The sequence below is a fragment of the Sinocyclocheilus rhinocerous genome, unplaced genomic scaffold (assembly GCF_001515625.1).
Source record: "Sinocyclocheilus rhinocerous isolate Xijiao unplaced genomic scaffold, SAMN03320098_v1.1 scaffold140, whole genome shotgun sequence".
NCBI classification, from domain to species: domain Eukaryota; kingdom Metazoa; phylum Chordata; class Actinopteri; order Cypriniformes; family Cyprinidae; genus Sinocyclocheilus; species Sinocyclocheilus rhinocerous.
In genome coordinates, this window is record NW_015642053.1 from 2,689,563 (window position 1) to 2,700,222 (window position 10,660).

The 10,660-nt window shown below is 35.4% G+C and overlaps 1 long non-coding RNA gene across 1 annotated transcript in view; it reads left to right on the forward strand.

Moving 5' to 3' along the window:
• The window catches only part of LOC107755434 (uncharacterized), a 7,309-nt gene extending 6,383 nt beyond the window's left edge, over nucleotides 1-926 (forward strand). The window contains exon 3 of the long non-coding RNA XR_001641696.1: nucleotides 835-926. This is a non-coding gene — a long non-coding RNA (uncharacterized LOC107755434). The remainder of the gene's footprint in view (nucleotides 1-834) is intronic.
• The last annotated feature ends 9,734 nt before the right edge of the window (nucleotides 927-10,660 follow it).

A 10,660-nucleotide genomic window follows, 5' to 3' on the forward strand; every position in this document is an offset into this window, starting at 1 on the left:
CATTCTTCCTGTCAAAAAATGGGCAACATATTGTCTAATGTTTTTTTTTTTTTTTTTCAGGCCTAGCTAATTGTATTTGATTTCTATGAAGACACTGGTACTTCCAAGGCCAAGAGTGGATTACAGGCATATCATTGTAATTGTAGTTTCAATGTTGATGTTCTGACAAAAATGTACAGTGCATTTATAATAACTGAGTAATGTTTGTGGTTTACTCTGATGCTTTCACTTGTTTTGGGTTCTTGGACACAATAGTAACTTAGTTTTGAGGAACTCTTAGGTTGATGTTAAAATATGCAATATAGTAGTTTTCACATAATAGTTCCTTTAAAAATCAACCAAAAATGTTAAATACATGTGCAAATGTGCTTCATGCCACAAGACAGCTAACGTATTAAGGTATAATTAACACTGGATTTCTTTAACATGCATTATGTACCATGCATTGAGCTCAGTGTAAATGCATGGAGTAAAGAAGTTAAAATAAAAGACTTGGTATGTCCTTGTGCATTGGACACAAACTTTCAATAATAAAAAAGAAAAGTTATTTGACCCGTGTTATGGTCTGTCTTTTATTTATTTAGACTATTTAAATAATATAAAAATTTGTCTATGCCTATAGGTAATAGGCCTATTTGTGTTCAGTAAACAAAAAATATTTTGTTCTGTTATTCATTAGGTAAACATGACTATTTATGTTGTGACAACTTGTGATATTAATGTAATATTTTAAGTTGGGTGGACTTTAGTCCCTGTTTGTTAAGTTTACTCAAAAAAGCGCTTGCGATAAGTTGCCTTATTTTTTTAAGTTGACACAACTTTTTTTTTTTACAGTGTATCTGCGAGGCATCCGTTACACATTTCCCCTGTGTGGTAACGTAATTATGACTGTCGAATGTCTGACTTGACTCTTGGTAATGTATTTTGCCCCTTTTAGATCTGCGTGCGTTCGGTGTTAAAGAGACAGCAGCCTAATAAATGAGCTGCCTGTCATTAATGTTAATCAAAGAACAAAAGAATATCATTCACTGATCTTGACTGAATATATTTAATAACTTTAATTGAAGAATGCTTTGTAAAAAGAGAGAATAAATGTTTGACATCTAAATGTTTGACTTCATTTTTTTTTATATTGGATTTTTTATCTTATTGGAATCGAAACTAGGAATCGATAAGAATCTGAATCGATAAGCAGAATCGGAATCGATAAAATTCAAACGATACCCAACCCTATTCGACTATCAGTCGAATATCGGCAAGATTAGAAAATTCCGATTCGACTATGAAAATCCTTAGTCGGGGACACCCCTACTGCAATAATATAAATTAATTGTATTGCATTGTATCACAGCATGTACATAAACAGACTGAATTTTGCTGTAAAGCAATCCACTTTGAATATTAACAAAATGACAAGACACTCAAGTTACAAGCAAATACCTACATAAAATTAGGGCTGGGAAGATATCAATAAACATATCCGACCCACTTCTGATTCATAAGCTCTCAATTCAATTCAACTGTGATTTATGTAGATGTATTTCATTTAAAATGTCTATTTTGCTTACATTTGAAAGAAATTCCCTCTCCGCTATACTGTGAATTATACAGGGAATGTTCTAACTTCATTATGGAAATATTAAATTAAAGAAAACATAAACAGGGCCCAAATGATGCAGTTTGCCATATATCTAACAGATATAACAATATATATATACAATAATATAATGTTTATAACAGTTTACAGTAAGAATCAACAGAAATCATTAAAATGATAATCAACCTCAGAAAGGTTAATCAGATATTTTATTAATCAGAAATATAAATGTATTTTTCCCAGGTCTACCATTAATGCAATTCAAATTTCAAGTAAAACAAAACTTTTTTCTGACTAATCATGCCACATGTTAACCAAAGTTCTCTAATATAAAAAAAAAAAAAATACCCGTTTCATACCAACAACATTCATATGGTGTAAAATAAATATTTTTCGATGGTATCTGTAATAGTTGACTAGGCGCACGTGTGTCCCCCAGTGTTCAAACAATACCTAAACCAGGTTCTTTGTTCGCCTTTCTGCTTTACATATCGTTTAACACTGCATGACTTTCACTATGACTAAAGACATTGCATGATGCCAGTTTCATGATGCACAGTGCCACATTCACCCTTAGGACATAAAGGAAAGAAGTTAAGTATGAAGGGCAGAGCGTGAGCGGACGCAGTGCAGCTGGGGGTTGTGGAATCTACTGATTAAAAAGAAGGGAAAAACACTGACTTTGGCTGGAGGTCACTTTTAGATCGCCCCAAGCAATTGTTCCAAAAGCTGTGTTTTTTTTCCTCTAAAAACACCCTTGAGATGAGCACCGAAAAGGTTAGAGTGTTAAAACGGCCAGTATTAATGGCAACTCGGCTAAACTAAAACAGATTCTCAGGGTTACAACCTCCCTCAGTGGTCGTGGAGTGGAATGCTTGAGTAAAATGTGTGACTTCGGCCCCGTCTCTTCAAACGCCGCGTCTGTGGCCTCCTTAAGGTGAGTATTGCCACAGTCTGACAAAAATACACTCATCACTAACCATTTTATATGATTTTCAGGGACCTGTCACATTCCTCTGCAGCTTTTCCTTTCTCTCTTTGTTTCCTCAACACTCTTTTTGTCCTTTTTGAGTCGTAAATTGTTTTTTGTTGAATTGCTTCTCCTTGGGCTTGTCATTGTGCTTTTCATTAAAAGAAAGTTGTTGGAAAGTTTCTGTTGAAGGACACTCATGGTGTCTGATGCTGTTTTGAGCTTGTATGGATAGTTGTAGAAGTGTATTTCCACTGGGAGCTGAAATAAAAACAGTTTCTTTCCTCTTCGTGTTTCAGCAGCCTGAATTCTCTAGAATAACACACAAGACTGCACCCGCAGATGATCTGCATATCCACTTGATTACATTTTAGGCAAATTGTTTTCATTATATAGTTATTAACCAATCGCACATATCAAGATTGCTGAAAAAGTTAAAATAAAAAAGACATTATTTTGGCAGATCTCATGCCAGAATGTAGTTTAACTTTTTAATATTCTTGTGATCCCAGTTTTACTTCAGTGCACTCCTATTAAACCCACTCAACTCTAATTCTAATACGGATTATAATTACAGATTATAAATACAGATAATAATGTTGGCTCTTCACTGTACCGTAATATCCAATAATATGTCAATAAAAGTATCAAAATCCCAAATACTTACTCTTTTGTTCAAAGTCTTCACGGTTTTTATTACATTATTATTATTATTTATAGCAAAGGCCTTACATTTCTAAAAATTGCTTTACTGTTGTTGCCATCACTTAGTATGGATGCCGGTCCCTTAATCTAATACTGAATGCAGTCAATTTTCAATATAAAATTTTGTCTTATCACCCGCTGACTTTCAATGTACTCATATTTACCACATAATAACAGCTTCTTAATGATACATAAAGAGAAATGATGGTTAGTTTATGATAGAGGCTATTGACTCCACTTGTTATTCAGCTTAATTCATACAATTCTGATCACATCACAACCCAAAATGAGCATTATTATAATGTTGCATTAGATGTCTCTATTGTCAAAGAAATCTGCAAACACATAAACCCCCTTTGAAATGTGCAATTTCAGAGCCACAAGTTGGCACCAAACAGAATTGCAAAAATGCTGATCTAAATCCAAGCAGGTTTTCAAACTTGTTTTACCCTATTTAGACAATCAGCCAATGGATAATGGCTTATAGTTGTCTCTGCACATTAACCCCCTGGGGTCGAAGCCCGCACCAGTGCGGTCTGTCTCGTATTTTCTTCATGACCGCAAAAAGAACTAAAAATACTCCGTAATTTTTTATCTTAAAATGCGTCATTAAGTGAAAATCATTGTTAAAAACCATAACCGTTTAAAACCATAAATATCAAGTCTAACTGTATCACTCAGTCTAAGTCTCACCAAACCTGATTATGCTTGACATGCCATAGGTCTTCATAGATTACATTAAGATTTTAGTGTGCTTTTTATGATACAGTTGTGCTACCAGATCACGCAAGAAACAAAACCGCACACTAGAACTTCACGAGTGAGCTCTTAGACAAATACAAAGGCTCTTATCCTTCTGAACAAAGGGACTAATGGCACCACGCAAGAAGAAACCGCGTGTTTAGCCTTGTGACCTTCTTTTCTTCCATTCTGCTCTTCAAAAAAAACAAGCCTGCTAACATCCTGCCATCAACAACCATTTTTACTGCAGCTCAACATCAACGCGGCCTCAGAATCGGGAGGTGGCCGTGTGCGAGATCTCACTGTCCATTTTAATATTCCGAGCAGAGTGAGAAACAGACAGAAAATCAATAGCTTCATTTTTTTTTTCAATATTAAAGAATAGTGGGAAAGGGGCAGAGCTCCAACCTTTTGCTATAAAAATCCAAGATTGGCTTTAAAAAGCCATTTGCCATTTGATCCAAGATGGGACTGAAGACAAACCCCTGGGGCAGAATTATTTGATTAAATGTTGTTTGTTCTGCTTTGCTCTGGGAACACTTGAAGAACTGGCACAAATACTGTGGTTCTTTCATTCAACATTTTATGCATGTTTACATAAATACACAGGTGAAAACGTTTGATTTACCTGGTCTATCTTAGGACTTTCTGACAAACAACTTACAGCTGATGTTATACAGATGAGAATAAACAAGGTCATAGTTAATTTTAACTACATAATAAAGAATATAAAACAAATAGCTGACTCAACATGCTGATGGTTGAGCCACATTTGAAAAGGTTATAAAAAGCATATAAACTCTGTGACCGCCCTATTCTATTAAGGTGTCAAGTATGATGTTGCTTGGCAGCCTACAACTAGGTGTATAAACTACATTACTTTGTGGATTGTTTTTTTTTCTAACCGTTATTAAATGTGACTTATTTATTTAACATTTTATCATATAGCTGTTACTGCTGTTTAATAAAACACAAGAATCTAAGAATATGCCCTAACTAAGTCAAAACCATTGCAGTGCATGCATAGCCTTTTGTGGTTTACATTGTTTTCTTTAATGCTACAGCCCATGCAAAAGCTCATGACTGAATATGGCATCCTGCCATTTTTCAATAGTGAAGAAAATATATTATTCATCACGCATGGATGAAAGTAATTTGAAGAATTGTAACGGCGAGTGAAATGTCAGTCCAGTTCATAACTGTCCGAATAGCCTTGAAGACAACCTGGATGGAAGACAATTTATTGTATTGTAGTGTTACTGTATACTCTACTTCTGAGATGTCCCTGAAACCTCCCTGAATAAAAAAAAAAACAGACTCAATGGGGTGGTTGGTCTCCTTCCTATTCTTGATCCATGAAATTTTCATCATGAGCAACATTCATGTTTCTTCCATAAAAGTAATCCAGCACAGCCAAAGTAGAGAGCAAACATAACCTCACATCCATCTGTCCGTGCCTGGCATCAGGATCACGAATCTCACCGAGAGCCTATATTTGTTTTTCAGACATCAGAGCACTTGAAGTACAAAACTACAGAGCTGAGAGGGGGTTCTCTGAAATCTAGGCAATAGACTGAATTCTTGGGGTAACATGCCAGTCTAACCAATGTTATCTCCCATTTTTACAAAGAGCAAAATCCATCAAGAGAAAAGTTGCTGTCTGCAGTTGAACTAAGTTACTAAAAGAAAAAAAGACAAACAAGAAAAGACTATTTACAATGGTTTTTAAATAAATAAATCAATCAATCAATCAATCAGTCAGGACTTGAGGGAAGTTTGTGCAGTACAACAAACATGTAATGTGGTCCAAAAAGTGTGATACCCCAAGAAAAAAAAAAAAAAAAAGCTTATTTGTTTATTTGTTTGTTTGTGTATATACTGTATATATACACACAAACAAACAAATAAATAGTGACCAGAGGTCGACCAATATATCACCTGATATTTGGCATTTTTCAAATATCGGAATCGGCCGATAAGCTTTTCTGTATGGCCGATATGTTCGAGACTTATTTTAATGGTTCTGAGAACAGCAGCACCTGAGCACACGGCGCTCACGTTCTCCCTTTCATTGTTTTCCGTCATCGTTTAACAGTTCTTTCTAATACGGATAGAAGTTTGTCTAATAATCATATGGAACTGTTAAACAAATGAATTCAAATGTATACAAAAAAGTATTATAACGATTGCTTTTATACTATTAGTAATAGAAAGGCAAACATTATAATACTTTCTCGTTTACCGTCAACATTCAGCAAATATGCATTTTGTAATGACTTTGATTACTTAATTTTAAGGGAATTAATTATTATTAATTCATTCAGGTTTTAAAAGGACTCGAATCTGAAAATTCTGAGTCAACCTGATTAAAGCTGAATTAAAATCTGATAGTTTACACTTTAAATCAAGGGTCGTCCAGCGAGCCGGTGATTCTTAGTATATTTTAACAATTTATTTATCTGTATTCCCCCTGGCCACGGGTTAATACGATTATAATAATTCTTATATAATTTAAACAAATCTTTGAACATCTAATAAACATTTAATTTCACAACCTTGCAGACTTAGTCGAATCCAGCTGTGAGATCTTGTGAAGTGTGCATTTGTATCCTGCATGATCGCGTGTTCTCTGTGTGACGAACCTAATTGCGAATTTAATGTGGACAGGAGGAGAGTTCAACTTCACTGGAGACGCACGATCGACAAACTTTAAACTCATGATTTCAAACTATGCTGCGCATTATTTGCCCCCTATCATATTCGTGTCATTTTCACTGTGTGCTATATGTAAAATTAGTGTTACCTTGGCTTTAGTTGAAAAAAAAACATGATTCCCAAACTTCCCAGATTACGGAGTCCCCTGTTGGTTACAGTGTTTACTTCCTTTTTATTTAAATATTTTTAAGTATGTCTTTGAAAAAAATACCGTAATAGGATTACAGAATCAAGAAGTTGTCATCTAAAGTATAAATACGTTTATTTAACACATTTATATTTTTTCATTATTTTCAAATTATTTCTCAAATATTCATTAAAATAAATAAAAAATTATTATTATAAATTATTATTAAAAATTATAATTATAATTAAGATTATATAAACTTATATCGGCCACCCTGCTCTCTAAGATATCGGCATCGGCTGTCAGAAAACCAATATCAGTTGACCACACACACACACACACTATATATATATATATATACATACATACATACACACACACACATGGTTAATCCAGCCCTGATTTTATTTCCAAATTTAAATTAAATTAGTTTGGTCTTATGCATTTAAAAGTATATGCAAACAAACAACCTTTTGTATTGTTTTTTTTTTAATGCAAAATAATGGCAAGGACACATCTCCCCACTCGAGAAACGGACTTCGCATAGAAATTGGTTTTGGATTGCTTAGTTAACACCTGAGTCAAGCCTCATACCGAATCCATAAAAAAATACTAACAACCAACACATACGACAGAAAGGTTTTTGGTAATTGGCTATCAGGTTGAGAGCGAATGTATTCAGACTCTACTAAACCTGAATTCACACCAGTCTAGGAACCATGTCAAGACCCCACTGTCTCCATCCCACTCGATATGTCCAGACAACATTCTGCAGCATCTACCTCCCATTGATTCATTCCCACTCTTATCTGTTTTCAGTTTTAAATTGCATCCCAAGAGCACCTCCCCTCCAGTTAGCTGCTCTCCTCCTCTCACCACTATGGAGATACCAGCTAGCATGGTGTTGGCATAGCTCAGTTCAACCACCCTAATTCTCACTGTCGTAAACGTCAAGAGTTATTATTTCTCCAATGCCTGATTCATCTACACTTCCTTTTGCACACAACTTAATGAAAAACAAGATTCCTTCAAGTGGGCCGGATCTTCTTCAGAAATCAATACGAGAATATTGCTGAGAAGCGGTGATTCAGTTTGCAGTGAACTGAGCAACAGATACAGCTTAATGACATATTTACTGTAAAATATTAGCACTGAGCCATCAGCTCCGTAACGACTGATTAGATGTAATCCAGACACATTCAAGGAAAATGTGAATGTATACATGTCTTTAATAGGAATAGGTGTGAACTTTAATAGGAAAAGTGTGTTCTGGTAAACATGGAGTGATGATAAAGAAAGTGCTCAGGGATGAACTGGAAAAAACAGCATGTAATAAATAAATAAATAAAACAAATGCATAAATAAAGTGAATACCAACAATGTGTTACTATATTACAAATAGTGTAAAATTGCATTCAAAACACGCATTAAATAATATTGATCCAATGAATTTTTACCAAAACCAAAATTAAACTTTTCATTTAGCAGAAAACCACTAATCAAATTCGGTAATTAAATTTGCGTAATTAAACTATTTATGCTGTTCATGGTGTCATGTTTTCAGGTGATAAACCAGTTGTAGTAAAGTTTTTTTGGCAATGAGCCACCTCTCAATATTTCGGAACTGCTGTTAATGTGCAAAATAAAATAAACTGCATATTCAAACTGTCCCACAAGACGACTGTTCCACCAGGAAAAGTCCCAGTGCTCTTTACAGTCGGTCCAGCCCTGTTTTTACTGCTTCATTAAAGGACAGTTTATTGCTAATAATCATTTCACTCTCTCTGCAGAGTGCAAGACAAAAGCTGTGAATTTTTACACAGACAAATGTGCTTAGACCCTCCCTGTGGAGAAAATCTTCCTTATCTTACCTGCACAAGGCAGAAAGTTTCACCCAAAAAATTTTTATAAAATTAATTAATTCTTAAGACCACCATTATCTCTATTCCGGCTGTCGGTTTTAACATTCGACCGGATTCAGTCGCTGACCAATTTAAAAAATGCTCACTTGAGATTTCTCCGCTTTGAGTCCTCGAGTCTTATTCCCCCGTTGCCCGTCTGCGAATTAGACTGACACTCCAGCCTGGCTGCAGCGAGCAGGCCATAAACCCTGCCAGTCTAGAGTGTGTAAAATAATAATGGCAGTGTTGCAAAACCCAAGCTGTGATAATAACAAGCTCTAATGGGGTGCTCTTATCGACATCGATTTCCAATAATAGAGATCATATAAAAAGTAGGTAATTACACTGTGCAAGCAGAGGGCGTCCTGTGCAAATATCATTATTATCAAATTGGAATGGAATGCCGGCGCGGAACATGCACCCATTAGGTCGGAGTGGCCCTGGGGAAATGCGGAAAAGAGGAGACACAAAGAAGAGAGATCCCCGTCCACAACCTCCAGCGCCCTCCGCCCTTGGAGTCATTCATACCCTTGGCGAGAGCCATTCCATCGACTGAAGCTGTGCCGTGGGCTAAATAAGTAAGGAGCTCTATTATGTTGGAGGTGTGTTTTTGAAGATGAGATCTACACAGCAAACACTACATCCTCATGACCAAACACAGAGCAGCCATATAAAACAAGTGAAGGTGATATGATATACAGGTGCATCTCAATAAATTAGAATGTCGTGGAAAAGTTCATTTATTTCAGTAATTCAACTCAAATTATGAAACTCGTGTATTAAATAAATTCAATGCACACAGACTGAAGTAGTTTAAGTCTTTGGTTCTTTTAATTGTGATGATTTTGGCTCACATTTAACAAAAACCCACCAACTCACTATCTCAACAAATTAGAATACTCCATAAGACCAATAAAAAAAATACATGAGTTTCACAATTTGAGTTGAATTACTGAAATAAATGAACTTTTCCAAGATATTCTAATTTATTGAGATGCACCTGTATACAGTACAGTATCTGCAAAAAGTTACACAGTGAAATTTAAATCGACACAGCTCTTGAATCTCATTTGTGTGATTTGTGAACACATTGCAATTAGTTTTGAAGACATAAGAACTTAGAAAATGAGTAATTTCTGTCTTTTTTACAGTGGTGGAGGTAACGAATTACAACTACTCACGTTACTGTAACTAAGTCGTGCAGCAGGTTTTGAAGAGCTGATCAGACAGTGAGCGAGCTCAGCGTAATTTATGGACTCAAAGTTTGGAGAAATAAACTACATGGTAGTGTTATCATATTCTAATTTATTGAGATGCACCTGTATACAGTACAGTATCTGCAAAAAGTTACACAGTGAAATTTAAATCGACACAGCTCTTGAATCTCATTTGTGTGATTTGTGAACACATTGCAATTAGTTTTGAAGACATAAGAACTTAGAAAATGAGTAATTTCTGTCTTTTTTACAGTGGTGGGGGTCAAACCTTTGACGGCACTTCAGTAGCCAATAAAGATACCCGATCGTAAAGGGACCAATAAAAGCCCTGATATCTGAACCGGGAAAAGCCGCCGGTGCAGCAGGTTTTGAAGAGCTGATCAGACAGTGAGCGAGCTCAGCGTAATTTATGGACTCAAAGTTTGGAGAAATAAACTACATGGTAGTGTTATCATAAATATCTATATTTTGATACCGATACGGAAATATCTGACACGGTTCCATTACTCATTTTACACAGTATCTACCAAATATACACCGATACAAGCTGCGTCTCTTTCCTCTCCGACAGTTAGATTGACACGCATCCACCTGACTGTGTACTTGTCTTTTTTTATAAATTCAATTCAGTTTGAAATCAAAGTTGAAATCAAGCTTCCTTGTGCTGTAAGCTTTTGCAACAAAGTT